This window comes from Cyanistes caeruleus, chromosome 16 (assembly GCF_971803275.1).
Source record: "Cyanistes caeruleus chromosome 16, bCyaCae1.hap1.1, whole genome shotgun sequence".
Classification (NCBI taxonomy): Eukaryota; Metazoa; Chordata; class Aves; order Passeriformes; family Paridae; genus Cyanistes; species Cyanistes caeruleus.
Window position 1 is genome coordinate 639,907 of NC_141716.1, and position 20,174 is coordinate 660,080.

General features: G+C 50.2%; 1 protein-coding gene across 1 annotated transcript in view; it reads right to left on the reverse strand.

Annotated features, from left to right (window-relative positions):
• The window catches only part of KCNB1 (potassium voltage-gated channel subfamily B member 1), a 99,260-nt gene that overhangs the window by 71,490 nt on the left and 7,596 nt on the right, over nucleotides 1–20,174 (reverse strand). The window lies entirely within an intron of this gene.

The following is a 20,174-nucleotide window of genomic DNA, read 5'->3' on the forward strand; positions in this document are numbered from 1 at the left end:
CCTTGAGCACAGACCCATGTCCCTGCCCCAGCCTGCTCCAAGCAGACCCTGCAAACGTGGGGGGACCTTCATGCACTGAGCAAGGCTCCAGCTCTGACTCCCCAAGAAACATGAACAGTTTTTTGTTTGGGACATTAAACTCACAGCTTCAGCTCTTGGATTCTCTCAGCTCTGGTATCTAATGTGTGAATACCTCTTCATTTCATCTTCACCTCTGGACAACAACTCCTGAACTTCACTTACTACATGGCTTCCTCCCTTCATGCAGCCATGTGGTACCCAGGGAAGTGTGTTCAGTCCTGGGATCTCAGAGCACAGGGAGGAACAGGCACACAAGGCACTGGACTACAATTCCCATGAATCTCTGCCAAAGTATTTCAAAATAATTTTAGGTTTTCGCCCCCCTTCCCCCCCCAAAAAACCCAAACCTAAAACAAAACAAAAGAAAACAAACCCCCCCAGGTGATCTACAGGGGAGAAAAACCCCAAATGAACCCACTCCCATAAACAAAGCCAAACCCATTTTTTTGCTGAAATAGTTTTCAGTTGGAAGACAGCTTTGCTGGACATTTTCCCAGCACCTGCAGCTGTAACAGCCGTGCTCCCAGGGCCTGGGGAAGGCTGGGAGGACGAGGAGCTGCTGCGGGCCGGGACAGGGCTCCCTTTGCCGTGCCCAGATCCTGGGCTCAGGCAGCACCTGCCGAGGGTCACCTGGCCGGGCACGGCAGGAGCCAGAGCCTGGCCTTCCTCCTCCTCCTGCTGCTGCTGCTGCTGCTGCTGGGAAGGTGCTGGGAGCATATGCGAGGCAAGCCCCGGCTCCGGGCGGCTGGGGAGCACGGCTGTGCTTCCCAGCTCTAAATAAAGGCATTTCCTGCCATGCCGGGCGCGGGGGCGATGATGTTTGTGTCAGGGATGAGCCCCGGGAGAGGCGCGCCAAGGCCGGGATGCGGCAGCTGCCTGAGCCGGGAGAGGAGCATCCCCGGCAGCCGGAGAGGAGCATCCCCGGCAGCCGGAGAGGAGCATCCCCGGCAGCCGGAGAGGAGCATCCCCGGCAGCCGGAGAGGAGCATCCCCGGCAGCCGATCGGCCCCGAGCCCTCCTTCCCCCGGCCCTGCTCCCGGCTCCCGGGCAGTGTCCGGAGCTCCGGGACTCACCATGCCCGCGGAGCACTGCTCTGGACAAAGAGCAGAACACAGCCGCTATCTACAGGGCAGGGAGGGACTCTAAGGTTGCAGTTTATGGGATAAACCACCAACAGCAAACAAGCCAGTCTGCTGGCAGAGCCGAAAGCTGGAAGAACAAACCTCAGCCGTACTGCACAACAGGCTCGGTTCAACAGCTGGGTGCTCCAAAAATCCACCAGTTTGTCTGGGTGCCTAGCAGGGGCAAACAGGCCACTGTTTCCTCCCGCAGGGATGCTCATCCATGGATAACCTGCCTCGGGGGGAGCAGCTAATGGTTCCCACACCGCTCCCTCCAGAAATGCACCAACGCCAGCTCCATTTGCCTGCTCGATGCCAGCTGTGCTGTGACAGGGTTTCCTTACCCTGGAGGTGAGACACAACCTGTTCCCACCCCAGGTCAGATCCTATATGGGGAGGGAGTTAGGGGTCAGGGCTGTCTGGGTCATCCTCCCCCCAAGTAACTCACTGGGGTGGGCAACCCAAGCTCACGGCCTCTTTCAATCCCTAATTTCCGGAATACGTCAGAAAACTATAATTAAGGAGCCCTCCCCTTCTGGTGGAAGTCTGCTTGTGTCAACAGAGAGACTGGAGTATTTAGCAGACTTCTTTTTCCATCCTGCTAATTTTAGGCCCTTATATAACATTTCTTTCAATACAACCCAGTTTCTGTAGCCCACTGAAGGAACGGCATTTCTCATTTGTCTTACACCAGTGCCTAAAATACTCCCCAGAGCTGGGGGGCTGGCTCTGTGCTCCCCAGCACGCACGGGGCCAGCTCTGCCCACCACACCACGATGTTTAAACAGCCCGGTACGTACAGGGACACACACACAGAGACAAAAGAGGGGCTGTGCTGGTGCAGCAGCAGTGCAGGATGGAATAAAAGCCTGGTACCCCTGTCCTGCACGGCCCCAGCTCTGGGCAGGTATCCTCTGCCAAATGCCAGCACAGAAAAGGGTTGAGGAGGTGACACCTGACACGCTGATGCCTGAACCTCCCGGTGAGCACTGGAGCTCCACACGGTGATGCTTCAGCTTTCAGCCCTCACTGCAAATTCCCTCGGCCCCTTCCTGTGCTGTCATCTTTGATGATAAGCGGTTCTTACCTTCCCAAGTAAACCTCAAAGTTTGTGATGCTCCAGAGCACATCAAAAATACATCAAAATAACTCAAACTCCCTTTGACAGACCACATAAAGTTTGCAATTTGCATTTCAAAGCCACAGTAAGGCATGGAAGGCAAAAGCAAACAAGGCAGCAGCAGACACCCAGACCTGTCAATTATCCCGCTGATTTTTTTGCACAAGGCTGGGAGAGCTGCAGAAAAAAACTGCCTGGGGCCAAGCTCATCCCTGCCCTGGTGCTGCTGAATTCAGTGGCTCTACACGTGCAGACGAGATTTGGCTTTCCTACAGACTTTTCCCTGTGAAAAGGCTGCTTATCAGCATCACTGTGGGGGCAGCCTCGGGACGCCTTGGACAGGTCGGGGGGGATCAGCCAGCTAGCTGGTTAAACAGGAAGGAGTTTTCACTACTACTGAGGGGAAAAATGGAGCTGGAGTTGCCTGAAAGCACAGAGAACACTACAGAGATGCCACTGAAATGCTATGTGTGAACAAGTGTCAGCAGCGGGAGCAAGGTGTGGTGGTTCCCTGCCAGAACAGGCGCTTCCCACGCTGCGGATCCGGCCCTCGGCCCCCTCCCTCCCTCCCCCGGCAGAGGCAGGGCTCAGCCCGGCTGTCCTGACCCCCACCCGGCTCTGTCCTGACCCCCACCCGGCTCTGTCCTGACCCCCACCCGGCTCTGTCCTGACCCCCACCCGGCTCTGTCCTGACCCCCACCCGGCTCTGTCCTGACCCCCACCCGGCTCTGTCCTTCCCTCTGCACCGCTCACACCTCCCGGCTCCCCAGCCACCACACACTTCTAGCGAAGCTTTGAATAAATAACGAGCACCCAGTTTCACTTTACAGTAATTAATCTAGGGGATAATGCACTAATTTGCCAATTCTGGGAGCATTTATCTTTTCCTCAGAATGAAGTTTCTGCTATGAAAGAGTCATGGTAAACCACTAAAACCTAAACCTCTGTATCCATCTTACACCAGTGACTGGTTTTAGCAGCAGTGTGGAAAGGGAATGTTTTTCTGCAGCACAGTGGTGTGGTCCCCTTCCTATCCAGGAAGGCCAAAGCTTTCTCTCCTTCCCAGCATCTCCTATGAGGATTTGGCAAGAAGACAAATAGTATTCCCCAGTCTTTGTGGGTGCCTCCCTGCTCTTAGGAGCAACACAGTCAAGCCATTGGGCCAGGATGCTGCGCAGCACCTCACTGACACAGCAGGCTCCTGGCCCAGGACTAGACCTCCCTAATATAAATAAATATGATTCATAAAGTCTAACTTCGACTTTGGCAACTGATGCTCTGAACGAAGCTGGTGAGTCAAGCTCTGAAGAGGTGGAACCAGCCACAGCCTTCATGGTCGTGTTAGTCAGCACGAAGGAAATCACTGCAAGTGCTCTGACGTGTGAACTCAGCACAGCTGATGTAAGCATTGGCAGAAAAGTATTTGTATCACAACCTTGAACTGCTGGGCTGTCTCACTGAAAATCCTACCAAGGAATGCATTTTTTTCCAGCTACCCAAGCACTGGCACTGCTGTGCCAGACCCTGAGCTGGCATCAATCAGCAAAAGCGTGCAGGCAGCGGGGCTGGAAGCGCTCACAGCCGGGACACTGCACGACAGGTGAGCAAGGAAAAGGACACAGGAGTTACAGGGTAATGGCCCTGACACCTCCAGGCCAGAGTTAGAGCAAGGATAAAGGGGCCTGCTGGCACAAACCCCTCTGAGGCAGGGGGGAACGCTGGGCTGCTCTGGGCAGGTGGAAATAAAGGAGATGCAGGTGGGGGAGGATGGAGATGAAAGGGGGAGGTAGAGGTGAGAGCACAGACAGAAGAGTTGCCAGTGCAACTCCGAGGGAGGCACCACAGCTGTCACCATGAGCTATCACATCATTTTACACCTTGGACCCCCTGGGTTTTGGGTAACTGGCACTCAAATCTTCCACTGGTGTCGGGCCAGCAGAGCTGTTGCCACAGAGAGCGTTTCTCTGCTCAGGGCAATGAACAGGCTCTGGGCTCCCAGGGGACACAAGCAGTGCTGGGATGAGCAGCCTCGTTCCCCAGCATGGAGCTGGAGCTCAGGTGTGCTCCAAGAGCTGTCCCACGTGTGAGGAGCCGCAGGGGTGAGGGACCAGCCCAGCCCCAGAGCCCCGACACCGTCCTGGAGCCGCCGTGCTCTGTTTCTCAGCTGAGCTTCTTATTGTGACAAGTGAATCACCAGGAATGAATCTAACAAAGATAGCGTGGTAAACTTAACAGAAAAATTATATCCCTCTGGATGTGCGTTATATTTTGAGAATAAACTGAAGAACAAGGCATTCCTCAGTTTAATCCATCTCCTGGGTTTGTCTGGTTTAAAAATAAAAACCTTACAAACAAGGGTTGTTTTTTTCATTTCCATTAAACCTGTCTTTGTGAAAGTTGAGACTGAGACAGTCCTTGTTAACCTCAGAAATTTTCACAAGTACGGACTGACTGTGGGATTTTGGTTCTCTGCCTTTTCAGATTGTTGGGAAGGATAAAAGGTCCCAAGTGATGCCAGCAAGCTGCCCCTATTACCCCTTGATCTGCAGCTCACTCACCAGGCAGTGCACTTGGTTTGCAGATCCTGAATTTGTCAGGGAGGATATTACAAGATGGACCCCAACCCCAGAACTCCCAGCCTCATTGCACCTTCATCTTCCCAGTTAATACTTTAAAAGCTCAATATTTGTGCAGTGTTGTGCAGGGGGAGGAATATTAACCAGAATGTCTGTGGGCCATGCAGGAGAGCAGCTCTCACTGCAGGCCAGGCACAGCCACCTCCCTGCCATGGGGCACTCCTGGCACACAGGAGACAATCATCAGAGGCAGAGTTTTAGCCTTGGGCATTTAGTTCAGGTTCCATGTGCAAGTGTGGCTGCAGAGATAAAGGGCAGCCAGGATAAATCCCAGAGCACAGCGACTGAACTGCCAAAACAGCGTTAAAACACTGCCACGTTCTCAGTACTCAAATACCTGGAAATCCGGCCAAGAAACCAGACTTTAGGGAAAGATCAAAGGATAAGTACATCTCACCAACATGGTTCCTTTTTTCTTTTTTACTTTTTTTTTAACTGTGATCAAATTTGCAGGAGTGGAAATGGCTTTTCAAGAGGCGAGGGCAGGCTGCCCCTCCTGAGGACTCTCCCCTGCCCTGTGGGAGCCGCATTAGCTCTGGCTCCAAGAAGTGGCCATGCCATGACTCATACTTTCCACTCCCCATAATCCCTCTCAGTAGGGTACAGACTTAAGAGTTTTCCTCTGACTTCTATTTTGTTTTAATTTATGCACCTGCTTTGGAAGAGCCTTTGAAAAAGCTGACAGTGGAGAATAAAGGAGCCTGTTTTATCTGTCTGATGGACAGGCTGAAAAAGTACCCCAGCCCAGTGAAATTCTGCATTACCAGGAAAATAACATCTGCATCTACAGCCTTCTACAGGCTGTTAGTAACAAAAACTAAACTACTAGAAATCCTTTGTCAGAACAAGGGCAGAGCTTAAGTGAAAGAATAAGCCGTTGAACTGAGTCAGAAGCGTGTGGCTGACACAAGGCAGAGCAAAAGTCTTTTTTAAAAAGCACACCAATGAATTATGTACAAGGCCAGGCCCAAGGGCCCAGATCCCATGTGTGGCTCCCAGTGATCCCAGCAGGAGCCACGCTGGGTCCCACATGCTTCCCAAGCCTCCGGAGCCGGGCACGAGGCAGCAGCTACTTCTGTAAAAGGACTTCTTTTTATGGGTTTTGGAAAGGTCAATAAATAAAATCTAGGTTTTGACATGCCAGCTATTTTAGGAAAAGTGACTTTTTCCCATTGTCCCTGGGTCTGAAACAGGGAACACCACTGCTTCAAAGCCACTCTGTGGCTGCAGCTTTATAGGCGATGCCAGATTGTGTCACCACTGCAACTCACAGCCTGCAGGTAACACGGGACCTTCCCCGTCCCCAGGGCTCCCCAGGTCTGCAGCCAGTGTGGCTCGTGTCTCAGAGCCTCTCTGCAGCCTGTCCTCGACACAAGCAGTGCACTGATCCTCCAGCCTGCCCCGCTCCCAGCCCCAGGGCTCCCGTGCCTGCCCTCCCCTGGCACAGCTCGGCTCCATCCCCAGCTCCCTGCTCTGCACGGTGCTGCAGAGGGGAGAGCACAAACTGCACCCACTCTCTGACTCCTCTGAAAGCAGAGTTCATCCCAAAGGACAGATTTCATTGCTCACATCCCACACCAGAGCTCCCAAGGGCAGCTGTCCTGCTGTGCCCCCTGGCTGCGCCCTCACTGCTAAGGGATGTCCCCAGAGCCCAGTGCTCCCCCTCAAATAAAATCCTGCCCTATAACCTTTTCTGCCTCACCCAGAAGGTAAAACTGTAATGAGGAAGATTTCCTTGAATTACTGTTTATTTAGCATCATTTTACAGCTCTGTTGGTCTAAGGTGTGTATTTTTAGTGTCTCAGATTGCTTCTTCCATCTAGAGAAATAACAATGAGTGCACAACATGTGTTGGAAAAACAAACAGTTTTACTGCTGGCTTTCTGGAAGCTTTTGGTAAATAGCTGCACCTGGTTCCAAGTGTACTTTGTTCTAAGGGGCTGGTAGTACCTGCCTGATGTCATGCTCTCTGAGGCTGTTAATTAAGAACGTTGTGTTTTATTGGTGTTTGCATCTGGGGCTCTGTTTTGAACATGTGAATGAATGGCGCCCCTAGAGAATATTATTATTTCTCCTGGAACACAAATTGAAGAACTATATGAATAAGAGAGACAGACACTCTTAAAACAGCTCAGTTTATCTAGATCTATCTAGCTCCATTTCTAGAAAGTCATATTATCCAGCTGAGAGTACATCAATGATGCAAAAATTGCCAAGGTGGTGAGCTATTTCAGGATATTCCAAACCCAAGTAATAACATCTTGGTACACCTGTGATGGATTTATTGAGTGCTAATCCTCTGCACACCCTTGTCCTGCAGTCAATGAGTAGCTCTCCTCTGAAAAGCTCAGGCGCCTTTAGCATTTTGATGACTGCAAATCTCCCTTTAACGCTGCCAGCCCCAGGAATGGTTTGCACCTCTATGAGAGTATGAAATTTTAAGAGTACTCCTTTCCCTGAAACATCCCTGAATGTTAATAATGGGAAGGGGGAAAGAGGGCAGTGAGAAGAGTTTTAGAAATCTGCTGGTGTACATTAGAGATGGATCATCCCATAGGGAATATCTCCACGTTACCTTTGACCTTCACCATTGTTAGTGCTGCTAATGCAAACACCTTACTCCACACAAACTGCCTTGTATCATTCAGTAAATCTAAAAAGAGCAAATTTGACAGTTTAAGCACTTTTATAGCCTTCCCCCAGCAGTGGGGGAAGCATTTGCTCAGAAATCTCAACTACAGCCCTGCTCTTATCTCTATATTTAGACTGGTTTGGTCATTCTGAATATAGCGTGTATTGCTCACCTCAGACAGCAAATAACCTGCATTCCACCCACGCTCTGTGCACCCTTCCAAAGGCTTTGGAGCCTTGCTGCCGGTGTGGGACCGTGCAGTGACCCTGAACTGCTCTGGGAATCTGGTGAGGAGCTGTCGTGGGGCCAGCAGCCACAGGGCACAGAGAGGACTTGCTGCTTTTCCTGCAGCAGAGTTGGGGTGAAGGCTCAGCTCAAGCTCTGCAGCAATGCTGGCACTGTGGGGAGTCTCTTTGAGGATGAAGAGGTGAGGAACCATCAGTGCAGAGCTTCCTCAGGCCTTTACCAGCACAGGGAATGCTGGTCATGGGCACGGCACGCCGGAGCATCCCAGGGCCCACCCGCCTCTTACCTCACCTGAAACCTCACAATCCACCACAGAGCTCTGTAAGCAGCAGGGGAAGTACAAACCAGACCAAAACACAAGCCCTAGCATTAATGCTGCTACACCATTGACTGCTGAATACAAAGAAACTATTTTTAATTCCATTTTTTTTCCCCTGAAGGTATTGGACAATCCCATGGCAACCGGCCTTACAGAGCGGCTGTCATTTGGTCAATACAGCTTAAGTCATCGATCAGAAAAATGGGTCCTTTCACCTAATCTGTTTCTTTCCAGAGAAGTAATTTGGCCTGCACAGGTGCTGTAAAACTGCCCCCACGAGGAGTTATTTTGGGCTAATGTGCAGTGGGGTCACAGAGCACAGAACCTCTTGCCACACAAGACTTTGATCCAGCCCTAGCGAGTGCCTGGATCGCAGATGTGGTGTAGCCTTTGCAGTCCAGTCTCTGTGGCTTCAGACACACCACTGAGGATTAGACTGTGCCACACCACGCAGAATCACCACCCTGGGGAGTCCCTGAGAGCTGCTGCAGGTAAAGCTGAGTTTCCAGCAGCCCCACGTCCACCCAGGAAGCCCCAGCAGTGCCCCCCGAGCCCTCCCCGTGCCTGAGGTGGGGCAGCCACGTTTTCACAGTTGGGAAAATACCATAATTTATACACATAACACTTTATGTGTTATGTTCATATACATATATGTTATGTATATAAATTATACACATAACACTCACACTGAGCACTGAGCCTAACCAAGCCACATCCATTTTGCTGTTGAGGCCTATGTTGGTGGCACTGCTGGCCTGCCAGCACCGTGTTTTCCAAGCAGAGACAGAAAAGGGTAGAGAAATCTCATTAATGACAGAACAACCAACCCAGGAATGCAACAGGGCTTGCTCCAAAGTCAGATCCTGACAGTGACAGATTTTAATGTGCCAGCATCTTGTGCTCATCACTTGCCAGATAGTTTTGAATGGCACAAGGTCATTGGTCATTAATTAGAGACAAATTTTCTCTTGTGACCCTACCAACACAGGGTGAGGGCTCACAATGGCCAAACTCCCCCATACAAGGGCACTGGGAGAAGAGGGAGGGATTTACTCCAAGGGTGATAATGACAATGGATTTCATATGTGAGTAAGCACCCAAATTGAAAATTGTGCCTAATTCCAGTGCTGGGATCATAACCCCTGGAATAAAATGGGTCCATTTCTCTCCTCTCTCTTCATTTTTCTTTAATTCCTTCATTACTTTTCAGTGTTTTTGACGTGGAGAGTTGCAAATGAATGCCCAAGAGATGACCTGAGATGAGAAATGGCAAGTCTGGGCAGCTGGGAGGGCTGGTAACTCCTGTGGTCACCTCTGGGTGTGAACACGTGGAGGAGGAGGGAAGCAAGGGCCACCAGCGCTGCTCCAAGAAAAGCTGTAAGACAAGAGGATGAAATGGTGGCTTCACCCATTTCAGGACAGGAGGGAAATACTGAGACAACACAATCCATCCTCATCTGGTCTCCTGCCACTCTGGGGCAGGGCCAAATGGGACCCTGCTGCCACCACTGCTGCTGGGGGGGTTTATTGGCGATAAACCTGTGACACCTTTGTCTGTGTCATCGCAGAGCTCCAGGCGGTGTCAGTGGACAGTCAGCTCCTCTTGCACAGATCCCCTTCAGCAGAGGCCAGCACACCTCCAGACAGCTCTGGGGGGACGCTCAGACCTCACGGGAGCGGTCCCTGAGTGACGCCTACGGGGACATGTTTGGCTGAATTAATTAGACTGGAATAAATAAGCAGCAGGGAGACTGTGTTCCAAGCTTTTTGCAGCTAAATGCGACCACTGCCTCCCACAAATGTGGCACAGTCAGGGCAGAGAGCTGGAGATCGCTGTTCAATGCCAGCAGATGTGGTTTCTCCAGCAACCTCTTCATCTCAGTGTAGGCAGAACCTATGGCAAACATTGACAGTCTTTATGAACACCACTGCACAAAGACTCAGTGCCAGCTACCTGGAGGCTTTACACGTGCTGGGGAAGTGCTGCTCTCCCAAATTTGCCTATTCACTCTCCCTCACTTCCACACAATCTGCAGGGCCACAGCTTTCCAGCACAGCTCCCCAGGAAAGTCTCTCAGTAGACAGCAGACTCTCATGCTTACAGTCTAGCACACAAGCTCGCAGAAGGACACTGTCCAGAAGGAAAACAGAGCCCAGGGTGCATATTAATTACTGGTGGCACAAAGCCCAGGCAAGGTTGCTGCTCCACAGTTAGGCTATAAATCTATCCAAATAGGATTCTGACCACATCTGCTGTGTTTACATTACAGAATTTTATGGCCATGTGATTCTTCACCTGGGGAGGAAGAGTATCCTTGCACAACCAGTTAAGGGCTGAGATTTATAACCTGGTGAGAAGGCCCTGGCTGCTCCCTGGCTGGGCAGTGCCTGCTGCTGCAGCAGTTCCAGCGTGGGGGCTGCCCCTGGGAGCCCCCAGCACCCTCTACAAGCCCCTGGAGAAGGTTTATGTCTTTGTTTTCCCCAGCAGAAATGTCAGAATGACAGAAAGCTTCAAGCCTCCTACCAGGCTACTGAGCTAACCAAGCTCCTGCAAGGGCAGCTCCATCCTGGAGCTGCTGCCACATGGATTGCTGCTTCCAGAGGGGCCTTGCTGGGCAGTTTGGGAGGATATTTCCCAATGAGGTCAAAGAGAAGTTCTCCCCACTCTCTTGCAATGAGACTGGCTCTGCAGTGCCAGTAGGAGAGAGAACCAAGTGTTGCTGTCACCAGGGAGGGGAAAGGACTAGAGCTGAATGTGCAGAGGCAGGCTGATTGCTGAATTAGAGAAAAAAAACTATCTTTCCTTCCCTGTGTCGGCCCTTTCTCACAGCTCCTGGACCCAGCACTGTCACGGTTACCATCACAAAGAGCAGATGACAAGAAACTGTCCAAACAGACAAAAACATAAAATAAAATTTGGATTGTTAAACATCTGTTCCACAGAAACAAATCTCTGTAGGCTTCTTGGATGTTGCAGATGTCACATCAACCTGAAGCACTTAAGAATTTGTGCTGGAGGAGGAAAATGTCCCTATTTTTACAGAAAATTCATCAGCACGCACTCCTGGCCTCATCAGTGAAATGGGTCCTTTCAAAGCACCGTAACATGCTCCCTCTTTGCTACACGCTCAAAGAAGCTGCTTTAGACCTGCTGACCGTGAGGGGATGGCTCAGATGCTGAGCTGTGTGTGTGCTGAAGTTTCCCACTCTTAGCAAGGGTTTCATTTTGCCTCCAGGCAGGTCCAGCTGGATCAGAGCCCTGCGTGTGCCCAGAGGCAGGAGGGGGGATCAGCTCTGTCTGACACTTGCTCTGGAGAGGGAACTTTGACAAAGGGCAGGGGAAAGCATCTTCCATCCCTTGTACATATAGCTCCAAAAAACCTTCACTCTGTACTGTGTCCCAAAGGAAAACATTTGAGATAATCCATAGGCATTGGAGTTTTTAATCCCTCACAAACCAGAATTCAGCAGGCAGCTAATGAAGAAGACAATTATGCAGCACTTCACACAAAGAGCAAACCAGAACAGGTGCAAAGGCTGGAGCATTGCCACACTTGCTCTGTTCTTTGGCACGGGGATCGGTGCTTTACTTAAAATGTATTCACACATCCCAACAGTTTAAGGACTCAGTCTAAGAGGAAAAGAGGTGACATTTAAGATTAATCATTAGCTGTTGACCACCTAGGATACAAAATCAGAAGGGAGACAGCTGGCCCAACTCAGCTTTATTTGTGTTCCTTCTGAGGAACACAGGCAGGAGCGGTGCTGTTCAGCAGGGCTGTGAAAACACAGGCTGTGTTTGGTTTGCCCCTCGAATCAGGGCTCTGATGTACAAGCACAGGGCAAAGGAGTGCTGCCCAAAGGATTTGTGTCCAACCAGACAAGGATGGGAAAAGCAGAGAGATCTTTGCAGATGTTGGTCAGGGGTGCAAGAGACTAAAAATCCCCTCTTGGAGTTGGAGCAGGAAACTCAGAGCGAAGCCATGACCCCGATGTGGCACTGCCCCCCAGCAGGGGACTGCAGGCTGTCCCCTCCCTCACTTTTGGGCAGGACAGAGCACAGCAGTGCCATGGAGCTGAGTTCAAGCACACAGAGCTACTGGACTCACCAGAAACACCCTGGGAAAGAGCAGCAAGGAGGACAGTGGTGAAGGACCTTTACTGCTCAGCCTTTTAAAGAGGGGTTTCAATGTACTTTTAATGCAAAAGATCATTTTTGTGAGCAGGAAGGAGCCTTCTGCCAGGGTTGTGGCCAATTCCCCTGGCAAGTGCTAAGGGAAAGAACTATTCCAACAGGTAGCTGATAACACAGGGAACAAGTGATGATAAGACAGCTGATAAAGATATGAGCTGCTTAAGGACCTGGTGGAAAAGGAAAAAAGAAGATTTAGGAAGAGACGTAGCTCCCCTCAGGATAATGAATTACTAATAGAAAGGTTCTGATTGCTGACCATTGCCACACAACTGCTGTGCACCACAGCTGCACCTCACACAACTCACACAATTATCCTGCTTTTACACACACAGATTAATAATTGCTCGTATAAACTTCAAGACACATTCGTGTATTCCAGCTACTGATTTACATGTGAAATCACAGCAGTTGTGGGTGCAGCCTTCCCTCCCGTGCACACCAGGGAAGGATCATCAGGGCAGGGAGCAGCCGGGAATGCCCCCGGGAATGTGCTCAGGAATACCCCAGGAACACCCCTGGGATGTGCTCAGGAATACCCCAGGAACACCCCTGGAATGTGCTCAGGAATACCCCAGGAACACCCCTGGAATGTGCTCAGGAATACCCCAGGAACACCCCTGGAATGTGCTCAGGAATACCCCAGGAACACCCCTGGAATGTGCTCAGGAATAGCCCAGGAACACCCCTGGGATGTGCTCAGGAATAGCCCAGGAACACCCCTGGAATGTGCTCAGGAATAGCCCAGGAACACCCCTGGAATGTGCTCAGGAATACCCCAGGAACACCCCGGGAATGTGCTCAGGAATACCCCAGGAACACTCCGGGAATGTGCTCAGGAATAGCCCAGGAACACCCCTGGAATGTGCTCAGGAATAGCCCAGGAACACCCCTGGAATGTGCTCAGGAATACCCCAGGAACACCCCTGGAATGTGCTCAGGAATACCCCAGGAACACCCCTGGAATGTGCTGAGGAATACCCCAGGAACACCCCCGGAACATCCCCGGCTGCTGTGGGGCCAGCTGAGAGCAGCAGCAGCCGGGACACACCGCACAGGTGGGTGTAGCACTGAGCTCCTGTGCCTGCCCCTCTCCCTGCCCTGGACATCCCTGCCCCAAGGGTCCCCGAGCCCTGCTGGACACAGCTCCCAGCCTGGCTGTGAGCAGAGGCACAGCCTCCTCCTGGGCAAACAGACCAGCCTGCTGACAGCATCAGCAGCTAGGGACAATAATCCCATACCTTTGGGCAGCAGTTTTTGCTTTCTCTGTAAAACATATTTATTACTCGTTTTGGGGGTAGCATTCACGAGCTGTGAGTCAAGACCCTGATGTACTTAGTGCTATATAAACACAGAACAAAAAGACAGAACTCCCTCCAAAGAGTTTATAGATTCAATTAATTACATCTATAACTCCTGGAAGTGGCACTGCCATGCTCAAATTATCTGGACCATGAAGCAAATTTTCCAGAAGACAGTGCAAACTAAGATGTATTTCACAGCCACTTTACAGAAGCTCTTAAGAGCAACTTTAAAAATAACTGTTAAGTCAAGTGGGTTTAGTTCATGGCCATTCATTCATAGCCAGAAACTTGAGCAAATGTGTCCTTTAGCTTAACAAACATGTAAAATTAATGGAATTGCACCTGCCCCAGTGCTCAGAAGAGAGAAAAGAGAGGCCAAAGAACCCTCTGGTGAGACCTGATGCACTTGCCTAGCATGGTGAAAACCTGATATTTGAGTGGGCATGTGCTGGAGCTTTGGCCAGGGCTGCAGATGTTAAATGAGACCATTCCCAGGGATTGCAGGAAGTCTAAGGTTACACCTATAGAATAACATTGTGCGTAAACACAGACAGAGAGAACACAAACATGTCAATTAGCAAAATGCACTCTGATAGCTGGTGTGCTCTAGAAGGCAGCACATCTTATGTTTGGGGGAATATCTCCTGATCAGGACATGCCAGCAGTGTCCTGTCCTGCTGAGCCACAGAAGGAACCTGCAGTCAGGAGCAGCCAGAACACACAGCAAGTGCTGGGTCTGTCAGCACTTTGGGTGCCATGAAGAATGCATGAGGCTCCTGGTCCTCAAAAACTCCCTTTGGTAACAGCTGCTATGGCCAAGGCAGGGCTAGTAGGGCTCTGACTGGTAGGAATTAATTGTAATTCCTACACTACACTTCATCTGCTTCTAATTTACTTCAAAGGATCAAAAAATGACAGGAAGTAGGATCCAATATACCTGGAGTTACCAAACCCACCACTTCATCAAAATGAACCAGAAATAAATGCCAGTCACATCACTTGACATCTCCTCGGTGAAGAGAAATCAGAGGTTGATGTATCTGAGAATTCTGGTGGTAACACAGAGTGTTCAGCACTCCTGGGAAACGTCCTGGCAGTCCCTTCCAACACTGACATCACATCTCTGAGTGCACCCCAAAACCTGGCAGGTCCCAGTGCAATCCCAGCCCGCTGCTGTGTGAGCTCAGCTGCCTCCCAGTAACAGGCAGCACCTTCCCAGGCACGGCTCCTCTCAGCTGAGTGCCACAAAACCTGCTGAGAGCAGTCCAGCTCTTAGCTGGGGAAGATTAGAGGCAGAGAATAACTGTGGTGACTACCCTGGGTTTGATTCAGAGCCCTGAGCTACAGCTGCAAACTGAGGGGGCATTTGCTGACAGAACCTTGGTGTTCATTTACTTTTCATCTCTGTTCTACCCTAACAGAAACTGTTCCCAAGGGAATAGTCAAGGTAATGGGACAGAGGTGCCCAAGAAGTTCAGTGCAAGGGCTGAAAGAACCAAGGTGAGCTTTGCAGCCCACCTGTGCAGGACTTCCTGAAGCTTTGTGAGCAGAAGAGAAGGAGGAACATTGTGTGGGGACACCATAAAAGCTGTGAAGGTCCCCTGGGTGCTCAGCTGAGGGTTAGAGACCCTTGTGGGACACTGCATGCACTTGCTGGGCTTCCCCTTGAGGACCCCTCCTGCCTGGGGTAACAGAGGCTGTCTTGGAGCAGGGATCAGTAAATCCCATTGCTGAGGCTGCTTCAGAGAGAGCTGCCACCACCAGCTCTGCTGCTCTCAACCAGGACACAGGCTCTGCTGCCAATCACAACTTTTCCTCTTGCCAGCAGAGAAAATACTGCATTGGTCAAGAAAATCTCTTATCTGCTGTGTGCAGCCTGTGTCCAGCACCCCTGAGCTCCAGAGGCACCATGAACTGGCAGGGAAACCCCTGGATTCACACAAAGCCCAGCCACAGAATGATGGCACCTGCTCCAACCTGCTTTGCTCTTGCCTGTATCTGGGAGATTTTCTTATTTACTTTGTCTCCTGCATTGTCATATTTCAGTGCAGATTGATAGCAATAGTTACTGCACCAGGCAGGCGTGAGGATTACTTAATTAATGTTTGTGAAGCACTTTTAGATCCTCACATGAAAGCAGCTAAGAAACACAACGTATAATTATTATGTATTATTAATAAACTTCTGGCACATTGACAGGAGGGAAGACAACGCTTTTTTTTTTTATCCTTTTATTTTCTAAAAAGATTCAACTTTCATACTATGAACGACAGATTTACCAAAAATTCATGAGTAAGTAAACAGGGAGTGAGAGCTCCTTATTCCATCAGGAAGGCAAACAGCAAACACTGCCTGAGGAAGCAAGTTCCACTCCTTGTCAACCCAGACACTTGAGGAATCCAGAGTTTTTGAGAGGAGCCAGATATGGAGAATTGCAGGGAAGTTGGGGACATTGCTAAGAGTGCAAGTGCTCAAATGCACCAGTGACAGGGAGGGGAGAGTTTGTTTAGTGTGTGGTCACTATGGTTGACAAAAGCACGCACTGCAGAAGCAATGAAGTGTGCAGAGCAAGAGAGGGACATTTTCAAACAAACAGAAGAATCACATCTGTGTGAACCGAGTTTTTCAGAGCTGAACATGTGCCAGACACAAACCCAGTTCCCAGAAATATGAAGAAACCCAGTCTCAGATGGATTCCTTGGCAGTTCCACAGAAGGGGTCAGCTCTCGTGCATCCCAGCTGCTCCTTGAGCACTTATGGCTGGGATCCAGCTGCAGCAGGGAAAAGGGGGCCCAGAGATTAGGGGTGAATTACAACTCTGCCCCTTTCTCCATCACAGACCCTGAGAAGCCTCTGCACTCTCTCCAGTTAAACCAGGACAATCACACTTGACAAGGCAGCTGGCAGGACAAACACGTGATGCACTCAGATGGCAGGACAGAGAAAGCCAGGGATGGACAGACTCCAAACCACTGCAGAGAAAGACAGGAAAAGAGTAGGCACTGATACCAAAGGGTCCTCAGGGATCCAAGCTGCTGCTCCTAGAGCCTTGTGCCACTATACAATTCCATTCCCTGTTTATGCTGCCATTGGATACTACCAAACCACCCAAGCAAAGCTCAGCTGGCACATGGAAAAGATTCCTTGCCCTGGGAAGGGTTTTTCCTACAGCTCCTGCCCCTACAAAAGACTTTAAGTGGTGATGCTGCAGGAGACCTCTTTGCTCACACCTTCAATTTATTCTTTTAGCAAAATGAGGGGGTTTTTAAGAGATGCCCACAAGGAATCTTGAGTCTGAGCATTTGGTAAGCATAATCATGCTTTAGAAGCATTTTGCCTATCAGTACCAGTGAGAGAGCATTTCTGGTGTTTATGCTGTTTATGTACTGCAAATGAGATTTACAGCTCCATTTTGTTCAAAAATGATCAAGAGCAAATGGACTTAAATAAAATAAAACAAAACTAATCTGTGCTTTTGGCTAGAGACTCTGCATGAATCCTAGTCCAAGCAGTACTGAGTAAGTTCAGCTCATAATAACAGGACCTGATTGTGTACAGCAGAAAAAAAGAACTTGCAAATAAATTGTTCCTTCAATTTGCTTTGACTGTTCACCAGCTGTTGTTGGGGATGCAGGTTTTTGATCAGATCAGACAGATACCTGATGGATGTTATCAATATCAGTTGAATACCAACAAGTGCTTGGTTTTGGCTTTGCTGTTCATTTATCTTGCCCAAACACACAACAAGGGCTGAGCTAAAGGCACTTTCCCCCCGCTGCAGTGCCAGCAGCTCAGGGAAGGGTCACAAATCATCCCCAGCCCTTGGACCAAGAGTCCACGTCTCTGGACCAGAATAACTGCAAACCTCAGCACAAACTCACAACGGGACTGAGAGACTTGTGACTAGAGAAAGGGGGAGCACACCAAAAAATGCAAATCCATCTTCAAGGCCAGGCTGAAAGGAGCTCCCAAGCTACCCAAGGCCGTGCTCTGAGCTCTATTTCTACCGAAGGTGGCACTTGGGGTGTCTGAGGAGACACAGCTCCTGCTGGGTGACACTTGGGCCGTTCATGGCACTCGCTGTGCTCAAAGTGGAGCTGGTTGCACAGATTAGCTCTTAATTGAAAATAAATACCTTCCTTACAGAGGTTAAGTTTGCTGAAAAGGAATCCCCCTATGGAAGGGCAGGTTTAATATCTATATACTTATATATATATAAAATAATATATTGATAATACATACGTGCATGTGTTCATAGATATCAATCTATAGTGTAGCAGACCTGAATCATTCTTTGATCACTTCACAACACAGGATTTTCTGTATGTTCATCTGACATCTGCACTCCCTTGCTGCTCAAAACACCCCAGCACAGACCTTCTGCTCTCAGATCCAGCAGAGGAAAACCTGCTATTTCTCTGTAACCACCCACCCCTCAAACCTGGCAAAGGTTTCCAGCACTTTCCCGTGCAGACTGGGCTCATTTCAGTAGGAATACCTGTGCTTAAACAGGTGGGTTGTTTTCCCTCTCCATCCCCTGGGATAAACTGTCAGAGGGCTGTCAGCCCCTTTCCCTCTGTAAGGTCTCATGGTGGGCAGTGCCAGGGGAGATGAGCCAGGGGAAGCTCATCTGGACCATGAAAATGTCCTGGTGACATGAGAGAAAGGGGAGCCAGGGTCCCCCCCAGCCCTGCTCACTAACCTTGGGCAATGGTCACCTCCTCACTTTAAGATGGGGATAATACATTTATCACAGGTTTGTCCTGGCCTTAACTAATCCATCTTTTCAAAGCACTTTGAGAGCTTTGCTTGATGAGCAGACACTGTAATACTCATCTGCTCCCAATACATTCAGTGAGAGTATTACCCTCCACAGAAGCAGGACTGGGGCTGCTGGTGTTATTTGGGACCTAGAAAATAAATCTGCTTGGGAATCTGGAGCTTGGGGAGGGGCCATAGCCAGGCACCGAGGCACAGTGCTTACCTCAGCCCCTTCCAGGCTATCCCTATGATAAAGAATAGAATTTCTCATTAGAAACCACAACGAGACCTCACCAAGGCCTGCTGGTAAAGATGCTCAGCAGGTGCCAGGCTGTGTAGGAGACAGGAGAGGCCGAAAGAGAAGCTAGGACAGTGTGGAGAAAGCAGAGGCCAGGCCAGCTGAGGAGGAAGCTCAGTACAAGGTTTACAATTGCTGCACTGAGTAGCTGGGACTGCCAGGCTGCCCCAGGAGCTGCTGCCCCAGGGACTGAGCTCAGGGCAAGATCAGCCTGGGGAGTGCCAAGGGTGAAGCAGCTTGGGCAGGCCAGCGAGGCAGGGTGTGGGCAGGGAGCCCTGGGCTCTCCCCAGCTCCTCAGTGCCTGGCACAGCAGCAGGGAGCCCGTTCACCCCTCGGCCCCAGAGCTCTGCCCCCACTCCTGGGGCAGCCCCTGGGAAAGCCAGCCAGCCCAGGAGGGAGCTGAGCCTCCAGCTGATCCAGGAGCCAAACCACACACCTCTCGTGGCATCTGATCCTTGTCTGCCTTAACATGACAGCACAGAAGTAGAGCTTCTTGAGAGAAGGCTCAAATGCAGCGGCCCCGTTGTGCTGCTGCTGCTGCCAGATCTCTCCACACAGTAAATCACAGTGACTGTGTTTATTGTAAGAACTAAGTGATCAGCTGTGAACTTTCTTTGACATAAATATTTTGCCATTAGCAATGACAAATAGCAACGCTCATGTTGTAAAAGTAACGCTGGGTTATTCCTCTCCATGGGGGCACTCACATCATAAGAAATCAGAAGGAAATTGTGATTGGAGGAATGGGTAGAAGGAAGAATGTGATGGCAAGGGTATTTATCCCACTGGGTAAGAAGAGTTAAGAGAAGAATGGAGTCTTGCACAGAGCTCTGGAGTGCCTCTGCAGAGCCAGCTCTGGACGCTGTGGTGGCCAGCACAGGGCAGGGCCTGGCCACACCTGCAGGGGCTTTATTCAGGTTCCTGCCCAAGCTCCACCTGCACATCGTGCACACCAGCAGATCGGGGCCCAGCACGCTTCTTCTGAATCCCATTATTACTGAACCTCTGCAGTTACAGCTGAACAAAACAGGAATTTTCCATTGTTGCAAGATTTTCTACTTTTTGACTGGTGATGTTGGCACCTCAAAGCCTGTCTGGTCTCAGGATGAGCAGGATGGGAGAACACTGAGCTGCGAGGGGAATTAATTTCTCAGAGACTTTTTCCAAAGGTACAAATGAGAGCTGGTGCTTTAAAAATAGCTTTGACTATACTTCTATAGCACACATCCTCCAAGGAATTCAGCCCAAGCATGTAAGCCTGTCCCTTCCCTCCAGAGGCAGGCAGGCTCTCATGGATGTGGATGCTCAGGCAGGACCACAAACCCACTCCAGCCTCTCCTAGCAGGAAGTTAGGGAGGAGTTAAAAACCCAGGGGTGTGCCAATGTACCTGTGTTCACACATACTGCTCCTTGGACTGCATGGCAAGTACCTCAGACAAAATGCAAGGCCCAACAATTAACTTTC